The sequence below is a fragment of the Synchiropus splendidus genome, chromosome 16 (assembly GCF_027744825.2).
Source record: "Synchiropus splendidus isolate RoL2022-P1 chromosome 16, RoL_Sspl_1.0, whole genome shotgun sequence".
Lineage (NCBI taxonomy): Eukaryota > Metazoa > Chordata > Actinopteri > Syngnathiformes > Callionymidae > Synchiropus > Synchiropus splendidus.
This window is the reverse complement of record NC_071349.1, coordinates 8,165,490-8,176,164: the sequence shown is the minus strand read 5'-3', so window position 1 is coordinate 8,176,164 and position 10,675 is coordinate 8,165,490.

Below are 10,675 nucleotides of genomic sequence, written 5' to 3'. Positions count from 1 at the left end.
TTGTGTTGTGTATTTTTGTTTCATGTCGATTCATTCATGAACATACAGACGTGGAAACGTGAAATCGGGCTCCTGAACTCTGATTCCTTTCCCCCTCACTGACAACAGTATCACTGCTGACATGATTTGACATTTGAAATGTCTGCGACACCTCGGAGGTTTATCCTATGGAGGCAGTCCAGACACCATCTCACAGCACTTCAGTAGTCACAGAGTAGCCCTGCCTCATGTTCTAGTATGACGCGTTCTCCTCAGAAGAACCTGTTTGTTACGATAGAAAATGAGTTGGGCAGTGATTTTGCTCGAGCTGAGAAACTAGTTTGGGCGTTACATTTTAATTCTCAGTCAGAGCCATGCTGGGACTGAGGGAGAGACCACCAGGCTGCTCCGTCCAGCCCAGACTAGCTATTAAAAACCCCTTGCACTTATTAAATGGAAGAAAATCTGAGCGATAAAACTCCAGGAGTGAAAGTTTGTTGCAGTAAAAGTGACAGATGGACGGACCTCATAATAAATTGGTTCACAACGGGTTAAACTCAGAAGCGAAGGGTGCATTCCCTGCTGGTGGATTGTCATGTTTTACGCTGGAACCTCAGGATCCTCTCTTGATAAAGAGCGAGTGGCCCGAGGTGGAGGCCAAGTTCGGCTGGTTCTCCACTGATTTTTATGACTTTTGGCAGAACAGCTTGATGCCTTTGGGTCTGAGCAAATTGCTTATCGCAAAGCAAAGCGTTCCTTCCTCAGGCCTTCAATATAAATCCTGACATGACGCGCAATCATGAAGGTGGCGTTGATTCTGTATTGATGAATAGGAATGATTATAAATGCATTTGGCCTGAGGAGCTGGCAAATCACTCTCTCCTTTCTCTCACTCCTGAAACTGAGTCAGATCTCATGTTGGACTCGGAGAGAACATCGATGTTGCCCAGCTCTCATGAAGAATTGGAGCAGAAGAGCTAAAGCTGAGATAAAAATGGTGATTCTAAAAACATTTCACCCTGTGGTGGTTCTGACTTCTGACTCCCAGTTTCCTACGCGCGCTGAAACATACCGTCCTTCCAAATCACAGCCTTTAAAACGGACAAAAGAAGCTTTTCAGATCCGCGCTGAAACGATTTCGCAGCCTTGACGAATGGCGCTTCAGGGGCAAATAAAACAGACAGATAGCCATCAGTGAGCGAACAGAGTGATTTAGAAGCTTTGAATAAACATGACTCTATCCTTTCATCATTGCAGTTTGCAGCTAGGTATTCCTTCCGAGAGGGAGGAAAGATAAAGAAGATGAAACACAAGTTGAGGTCAGGAAGCAGATTCCTAGACACAAAATTATGGGGGCAGAAGCGCCGCTCCAGTTGAGCTCTCTTGATCCACCAAATTGACCTTCAATCAGTTTTGGACTACAGGGAGCTATTTGTAAGTTGGCAGGCTTGGAGGCTGAGAAATGTCTTGCAGTTCGTCCGCAATCAAGCGGACAGAGCTTTGGCCAGAGGCAGAGCAGCGGGATGGACTAGTCCGGCTGTGCCAGTGCCACCGGCCTGTCAGGCTGTCTGCTGGACTGTTGCAAACGTTTGGAGATATTTGGTCCAGCATCTAGGAAATGAAGATGAATTACGGTGTCAAAAAGTGACTGACCATTGCTTTCGTCCAAGTAATAAGACATGCAGCTATGAGCTTATGTCACAACATATTTTCAGTCCCCGTAAGAACGCTAAAAATGGTTGAAGGTATTATTGTTATTGCACATTTTTCAATTTGAATGAATTTGGTATATTACTGAATCAAATGATGGACCCATACATACATTTAAACAACATAATATTGTTTATTTTGCATCAGTTGGACAATGGCACAATAAATCACGATGGTGGCTATAGCCAAGTTTTTGTATCACGTTATTTAAACTGAAGCTCTTTTAATGTCTTGAAAATATTTGTATAAGAATTTCAATGTTATAGGAATTTCAAGTACATTCAGAGTAGTGGAAACCCTGGCCATTGTGTAGTGAAAAAACATCCCTGAACAAAAGCAAACAGATGCTTTTGTTTGCTTTTGTTCAGGGATTCCTCCATGTTTGTTGTTGTTGTTATCATCCTAGCTGCCACGTGTCTAGAACCTGGAACCAAGGAAGTTGTTTTTGTCTGTAACTCAAGAAGAGATGACTCCATTTGGGTGTCATCTACTTCCAGAACTAGCAAACCAAATACAAATCTACATACAAATACAATGCAATGGAGTCTCAACCATCTTTCATGCGACTGTGGCGACAAATGTCTTGTTGTTCATTCGCAATTGTTTGGTTGCAAAACCCGAGCAATAGTTTCAACAGATTAACGGCAGCTTTGCGTTGTGGTTAGCATCTTCGCCACAACAAACCACTGCCCCTTCCAGGCACCACCTTTTTGCTGCGACTCAACACGATTTTTGAATGGTGGATGTTGTTTATTTGTTATGTATATTGTTTATATTATGTATGTTATATTGTTTATATTATTAAACTGTGGAAGTCAGGCTGGAGTCGTTCACCATTGTGCTGCTGCTAACTCTGCCTGCAGTGTAAATGCCTCTGAAGTCGCTCCACAGTCAGTTCTGCCTTTCGCTATCTTGGTTTTGTTTTATTTATTTCCCCTTTAACGTCTGTGCTGTGTCATTTCAACGCCTTTATCTGTATATTCTTCATCCTAACTAACCACCATTGTCTTGCCTCTGGAGGTGCTGAGTGTCCCGTGATTACAATGCTGCAGCTGAAATATAAACTGTAATATAAAATTCATAATTTCCTCCTGCAGCCACGGTGGGAGAGTATAGTGGTGAGAATGCGTGCAAGAAATTCCTTGTTTGTGTGAGGACTGTGATGATAATGAGTCATGCTTCCAGGCAGATGTGTGTTTGTGACGTCATATTTCTGGACAGCATCGGCAAAACCCTTGTGTTTGTCTTGAATACACTGGTCAGTACTTGTGTGTGTGTGTGTGTCACAAAACAAATCCTCACACAGCTGCTGACAGACTAAGTGCTGAGCCAGGGGTGCCCACACTTTCCCGGCCCCCGAGCCGCTTCAGAAACCACTGTGCCACCGTGGGCTTCCTAACATGAGGTCAGGTGTTGGCATCAGTGTGTCAGCAGGAAAGTCCAAGTGCCGTGTTGGCTGTGACAGACCCGAAACTCTCTTTGCTAAATGGATTAACAGGCCCGATCACATCCAGGTCCCTGTTTGTTTGGAGCGGCTCATCAGGTGTTACGGTGCCAACACATACATCAGTTGGAGCAAAGCCACATGGGATTAAGTCATAAATGAAAAGTTGGTGCTGATAAAGGAGGTTAGAGATCAGGAGAGGAACTCCACGCTGCTCTAGGATCCACCTGGAGGCTTTAGTGTGGAGCTTTACCCTGGATATTAGGCCACCAGGGGTTAGAGCCCGAACCAAGTGTAATCTCTAATCTAGTTTAGAGACGTCTCAGAATCCCTCAGTTGCCGACAGTTGGTGCGACCTGGCGATGCTTCAGCAGTTCCCCTTCACTGAGCCGACGCCATCATGTGTTGCTCCGTCATCCTCTCCTGAAAAGTATCGGAAAGAAAAAAACAACTTGTACACAAAGTGTCAGTTCTGTGCAGTTCTGTGATTACAGTGGAAATCATTTCCAGCCACAAATGACTGTAGAAAAACTATTCAAATGTTCACCAAAAGTGTGAGAAAACAAAGAGTCGCATTGAAATCTTTCTTTACCAGGCGGCCTTATTTTCCAGCCGTGTGCCTTTTGTGCGCTTTCCAAACGTGTAATTACAGTTTTATTTCAAACACGGACGATAAATGACTTATTCACAAGAAGACAAAAAGTGTTATTATGTCGTCTTTATATTGACAAATTTGCTTGATGCGCAGCTTCTAGTAAAAAAAAAAAAAGACAAAATGAGAAAAATAAAAAAAAGTTATTTCAAGTCGGTTTATTCTGTGTCGTTCTGATGCGACGGTGATTCATCGGTGGCTGAGGCATTCAGCCACAGCTCAATGGTTATTGTGGAGTGAAGGACATCTGTTTCCCTGCAACAGATGCGTCTTTGACTTCCTTACAAGCGGCGACTGGCTCGAATCTGAGGTGCTTTATTTGTCTTTTAGCCTAAATAACCTGGTGATGAGGCTGGTGTTCGCAGCACTTTTGATTTATTTCCCATCAGTCACAGCGCGCTTCAAACTAAAATCATTTAGTTCCGTCCACTCAACCGGAGATAAGATGTTTCACTCAATAACTCTGTCAATCTGGAAGAGGCACGTCAGAAAGAAACAGTCATGTGGGACCTGCCAGTGTCTGTCTGGTGCCGAGACCATCCATCATGGAGATGTTGAGATTCGCCATGAGAGGATGATGTCATGTGACCGGAGGGAGACAACAAGAAGCAGGGTGAGGGGTCGTATTGTCCGCCACATGGGGGCAGTCACCAGACAGAGCGCCTGCCATTATTCACAAGACACACAACATTCTCAGCTCAGCCAAAAGTAGTGTCCTTGAAGTTCCTTGAAGTATACTAGGGTATAAGTACTGCATGAACTAGTAGTTGGCATCAACTTCAACGGGATTTACATCATTTATTGAAAGATATTTGTAAAACCTCTCAATCCCTCAAGGGCCACTCCAACATAAGGGGGCCCCTGGGCTGGAGCCAGTCGGAGACTCTCTGTTTTGAATAGTGATTCCTTTCTAAATAGCAGTGCAGATAAGTACTCACATACAGCAGTATTTTACAGACACATTTCATATCTTTTCTTGTTGAATAAGTGAAGGGGTGAAGTTGGTAACCTCTTGTGTTTGTGGGCGAGATCATCCAGCAGTCTCAGGACAGCTTCAGTCCTTGAGCATGTGCAGGGGTAAGCAAGACACTTGGTGGATTTTATTTGTTCAGTTCCATCCGAGAGTCATGAGTTACGGACTCATGCATATGTCTTTACTGTAGCCATTAGCACGGAGATGTCAATGAGGGTCACGGATGCGGGAGAGGAAGAGAATGGGAGGATGATGAAGATCGGCAGAGGAGGATGGAGACATGGTGAAGATTCTTCTCTACTCTGGTTGGGGAATGTCCTACGCTCGACAGAGAACTGAACTGGAACCTCCGCGCTCAGACTCTCCCACAGACCATAACTAAACTGAGTACTTCAGTAATGCAGTTGTACGGGCATGAAACTGGACCCACTACAGGAATATTGAACAGCACCATAGCAAAGGAAGAAAAGAGGCTACTTGAAAGAGCCAAGGCCTGTGGAGTGCAGAGGGCGCTCCTGAGGATGCTTTATAACCGTGTAAGCATCAGCATCTTCTCCGTGTGGTCTGCTGAAGCAGCAGCAACACGAGGGCTGACAGGAAGAGCCTTAACAAAGTGATTAAAAAGGTTCCAGATCCGCTCGGGTCCCTGCGGCTGCTGGGATCGTCGCTTCAAGATGAGCAGCTACCTGGGTCAGAGGACGCTGCCTTCAACTCAGGGTTTATTATACTTCTTTAGATCAGATCTCAGCACACGACATGGCATGTTGTTATGCAGTGTCGTCCTCAGACTGTGAGTCTGATCGGACCCCACGAGCAGAGTCTGGTTCTGTCCTGGGAGGAGCTGTTCGGTTCCCACGTTTGACTTCAGGTGAAGATAGATTACTGCAGTTACTGCGCTCAGGTGCGCCTCCATCACAGATCCCACACTTTTGTATCTGGGTCAAGCAGTTTTGGGTCCACTCCGTAACATAGGTGGATAATGAACACTATTAAAATGCAGAAGTGTTGTGAGTCACAATTAGAGATGCTTCGATCAGGGTTTTTGCTGCAGATCACAGAGAGTGCCGATCACCACCGATCACATGAATTGACAATGAATTTTCAAAATGATGAGGCCTCCAGAGTACATGATGTGAACACATGAACCATTAAATCATTTTAATCCAGACATGTTTTAATATACCTCTTCAAGAAGGCAAAAAATAGAAAGAAAAAACTTGCAGAATGCAGCAACCATTCTGTCAAAAGGACAACTGAAAAACATTTCATTCGCAGTTTGGTGAGTCTCTTGAGACTCTGCTGTGTCCGTGACATATTTACACAGTGGCCGCTTGAAGTAGGACTCAGAGACAGAGAGACTGTATTTAAGAAAGTTCCCCTCCAGATGTTTTCAAAAGTTTCAGATCAAGGCGGCTGACAAACGTTGCACCGGCTGCTCATCTAGCTCTGTGAAATTAATGATTATTTCTTTCACGCTCGGACCGACGGGTCTTGCTAAGCGTCAGCTCTGCTAACAGGCTGCAGCTAAGGAAGCAGCTGTCGCACTTTCATGAGCCTAGAAAACTCTCTGTGCTCAGAGGTGCTGGTGCTTTAAATGCCATGTTTAATTTGAAGGTGCTTTCCTGCACAACATTTTCTGCTGCAGGATGCAAACTTTACATGACAGATTGAAAGAGCTTTCACAGTAAACACGTTGCTGCCAAGTGACGCAGCGAGTAGAGAGGAGCGGACGCATCACAACCAGCGCCATCTGTCACACGTGATCGTTGATGACAGGTATTGATCGGCATTCAAAGATAACGCTGAAATCTGCCGATCACGATTGGTGACCGATCGATCGGAGCATCCCTAGCTACAATGAATCTGTGTGTGCAAGTTGAAGCGCTGCTCTCTGTGGACCGGATTGGACTTCCCTGACCTATGTTCAGTCATTCAGTTTGTCACACTCATACATGGAATTTTGTGGCAGGAGATTGTCTCTCCAGTCAAGTATGCTGTACATTATTTATTTTTATTTATTTTAATATCTTGCTTTCTGCTCACATATTCTGCCACTGGTGACAGCATCACACTCGCTAGAGACAAGGTCAAGGTCTCAAGCAGGCGAGTTCCCAAAAATGTGATAATGTCTTGGCTGTTTTTGGTCGTTCATTCAGGTTTGTTCAGGTGAAGCTGCCCATGCTGTAACAGGTTAGCTCTTCAACTGTATTGGGATTTAAACCTGCTAGATAAGTTGGTCGATAGCGGACGGGTCACAACTGGGTCACAATAAAAGGAGTAAAAATTACGATGAAAGTTGCGATGATTTATGGATCTGACATGGGAAAATAAGGACCTTGGCTAAGGAGCTTGTAAAAAATTAGTCTCAGTTTTTAGCCTAAAAAAAGCTGTAACTCTAAAAAACAAAAAATACAAACAAAAAAAAACTCCTAACCCTAACCCTTTATGTGCAAAAAGTAAGTGCAAAGAACATACAAACAAATACATAAATGTAGAAAGTTTTAAAAATAATAATATAAGATCATAATATAATATTTAGCTGAATTAAAAATTATGATAAAATAATAATGTTTTTTGATAATGAGAGTAGTTTCCAGGCTGACAGTGTGTAGTGAGCGCTCGTTGTATTGTTATGGAGCGCCTCACAAGGACGGAGCCTGACAGATGGGTGGAGTCTAAGGGGTAAAGGTGGGATGTAGAGTGTCAGAAATGGCCTGGAGAGAGGTGGATCTGGCAGTCAGCCATGTTTGTTTACATCCGCCCTGTATATTTTTGGGGTGACTGTGCGCTGCACTAGTGAGTTGCGCTTGTTAGTTTCATCTATTCTATATTTCCATCATGGGATTTTGTACTTTTATGAATGGACTCAGAATCGTTCACGTCTGAATCGCAACCTTTTTGCGGCAATATTTGAGCGCCGCACATGACTTCATTTCAACAAGGAGGGAGGGAATATGATGACGGATATGCCGCGCAGAAGAGGTGGGTGAAAGGAGACTACAGTGACTCGTGGAATTTGCAACTCCTGGCAGAACTCGCAGGGATCTGGTTGGCTGTGCTTTAAATCTTGCGACTGCAACAGCGCCCTCTCCTGCAGGGGCTGGTTAAGACGCAATTTATGTCCGGCTTGTCCTGGGTGAATCCATGAGACATCAAGTGGAAGTGGAAGCACTTTCCCAGAATGACCCCCTTGTCATCATAAATCAATCCTCAGCGTGCGCACTCCGCCTCCTGGCTGTGTAAATATGATGAAGAGGCCCGGCTGAGCTGATTAAAAGTCATTATCTGGATCTTAACCCGCGTTATTAATTATTTACACCTGCCTGTTCTCCACTAACACTAATTCATGTCCACACGTCCGGCCTGGTCACGCCGCTGTGAGGTGCGGACCTGGCCCCAGGATTGATGGTGGAGAGCAGGCAGAGGTGAACCAGCAGACAAACGGAGGATCAGAGCTGCACGTGGCGCAGGCTGAAACGCTGGTGAGTGGCAGACCAGCGCACAGGTGTTGGAGTGTGTTTGATCATCCCATCCCGCAGATTGGGTCGAGTTGTTAGCGCCAGCCTGAAGGTTTCAGAACTGTTTCTTCTCCTCTGACAGTTATACATCTCTACTATTCCATTTATGAGTTGGTATTCAAAACCCTTTCTTCTGTTTATCTTCTTTATGGTCCAACACATCACACATTATTCACTGATTTATTTTAAACCTCCATGTTCTTTTTTTTTTTTCTTGGGACCCGAGAGGTGCCATTGAGCAGTGCACACAGCCAGGCTTGTGTGTCTGTGAGTCCAACAGTTGATGTGTGTGGTTTGAGATCTTTAAATAACAGGACTCACCTCTACACCTCCCTGCTGGAGGACAAACATTTGCCCGTCTTGTATCGATGTTCATAATTGATACTCCAAGCAGGAAGTCATCAATTGTTTTCCATTTGCGGATGGAATCTCTCCTCAGTATCAGGAGGGGAGCCGTGAGCCCTGCTGGCTCATATCTGAGCGCAGATGCCCACATTATGGACTCATCATTCAGCAGTAAACATAGTAGGTTCACCTCATTTATCTCACTCCCAGGAATGGCTTCAGAAGCGGAGGATATATTCACCTTCACGTGTTGAGAACGTCCTCTTTCGCAGCAGTGTAAGTGATAAGGTATGTTCCTCGTGGCAAACAAACGCAGCGTTTAGCAGTCAAATGGATGAAAGAATTCAGGGACTGTAACACATATAACTTACAGGTAGCCAGTCTGAGTTCATCTAGCTGTCAGCAAACCATAGCACAAATATGGATTTCACTGGGGCTTTTTTTCGAAAAATACTGACAAAGAACAAATGATCGTGTTGGAGAACCAAACTCGCAAACCGTCCTCCTCAAGACTGCAGTGCAAGCAAGTTCGGGACCACCACTGCCATCTGCTTCCCCATTGAGCTCATCGCAAATAACAATATTTTAAACTCTATAGCAGGTATAGATTGAATTATGTTGTTAAAATAAAAGTAGAGCAGTAACTGTGGGTTAAAAAAACAGCGTGAATAAGATTTTTCGCTGCAATTTCAGACACATTTTAGTCATGTCTACTTGTATTAGTTTTTGTCTAGTTGTAGGCGACAAAAATTCAATACCATTTTGTCAATTTTAGTGAAGGAGAAATTATTAAACTAATAACAGTCAGCAGAAATAAATAAATACAATTATTCCATTGTATACAAATTAATATTGGTACATCAACTGCATTAAGATATGAATATCTTTCAAATATATGCATGTACATTATGCATTATGTATGTTGCACACACACACACATATGATGTATCGTATCATGCGTTTCAACACACCATTTGCGGAAATACGATAATAAGAATAGAATGGCCTCAACAATACATTTGATCATTTGCTTCAACACATTGAACAATGGCAAACATTCTAATGTAACTGGTGAGATGGTTTTGGTTCTTCATTTGTGCTGACAACATTTAGCCACGCCATCACTAGAGACAGTGACACACACAAGCTACTACACAAACTGACGTCAGCACAACCAAGCTAACTCAAGTTGGAGATCAGCAGCGTGAACCAGGCTAATTCAAGTCCATCAACAACTGATTTGTACCAAGAGTTATGTGGGGAAAGTTGTGTATATATCACAACTAACACGCGACTAATAGTAGCAACATATGGTGTGTTAACAGCACTTGTTGGGACTTACCTAAGTGGCAGGTATTTTGGATTACATGGACAAGAATGCCAAATATTTTGACTGTCTGAAAGACCATCTACGTACATTTTAGACTCATTTCGTCAAGGAAAACTCACAGACGTAACTGTCGCGCTATCGTCAACAAGGACCATGTTCAGCTTGTTCGGTTAGCTTCATAATAAAAGAGTTGTTTACCAAATATTTTTGTCATCATTGATGAAAACAACAAAAAAAATTGATTTTGCTAGAACTGGGCTTTGAATGAGTCAGTTCATACTCAGTCGGTGGCGACGATCCTCCTAGTTCAGCGAGGGAGAGCAGCATTTTCAGATGCTAACTGAACGCAGCGATATGCAGTGATGACACAGGTCACCTAAAAAAGTCACATCATAGAACACAGGGTTAAGAGAGCACCGTCCCGTGGCTCTCCCTAACTTCTGTCACTGCTGTGTTTGACTTGATCCAACTTTAAATTCACAAGGCAAATTAACTCGGAGCTTCTTCCACCTCAGGCAGTTAGCAAAGGCAAAACAAGTTGCTTCCAGGGGCAAAGGAACAAGCCACCTCTGTTCCGTAATGAAACCTGATCTCAGGTGCATGCAGTCAATCTTTCCATTGTGTGTTGCTAGTTGGTTAGCATGTAGCATCTTTAGGTTCCTAAACACCTGAGTTGTATTTCAACCAAGTTTGAGTGGACCAAATAAAACCTGGATTCCAGAAC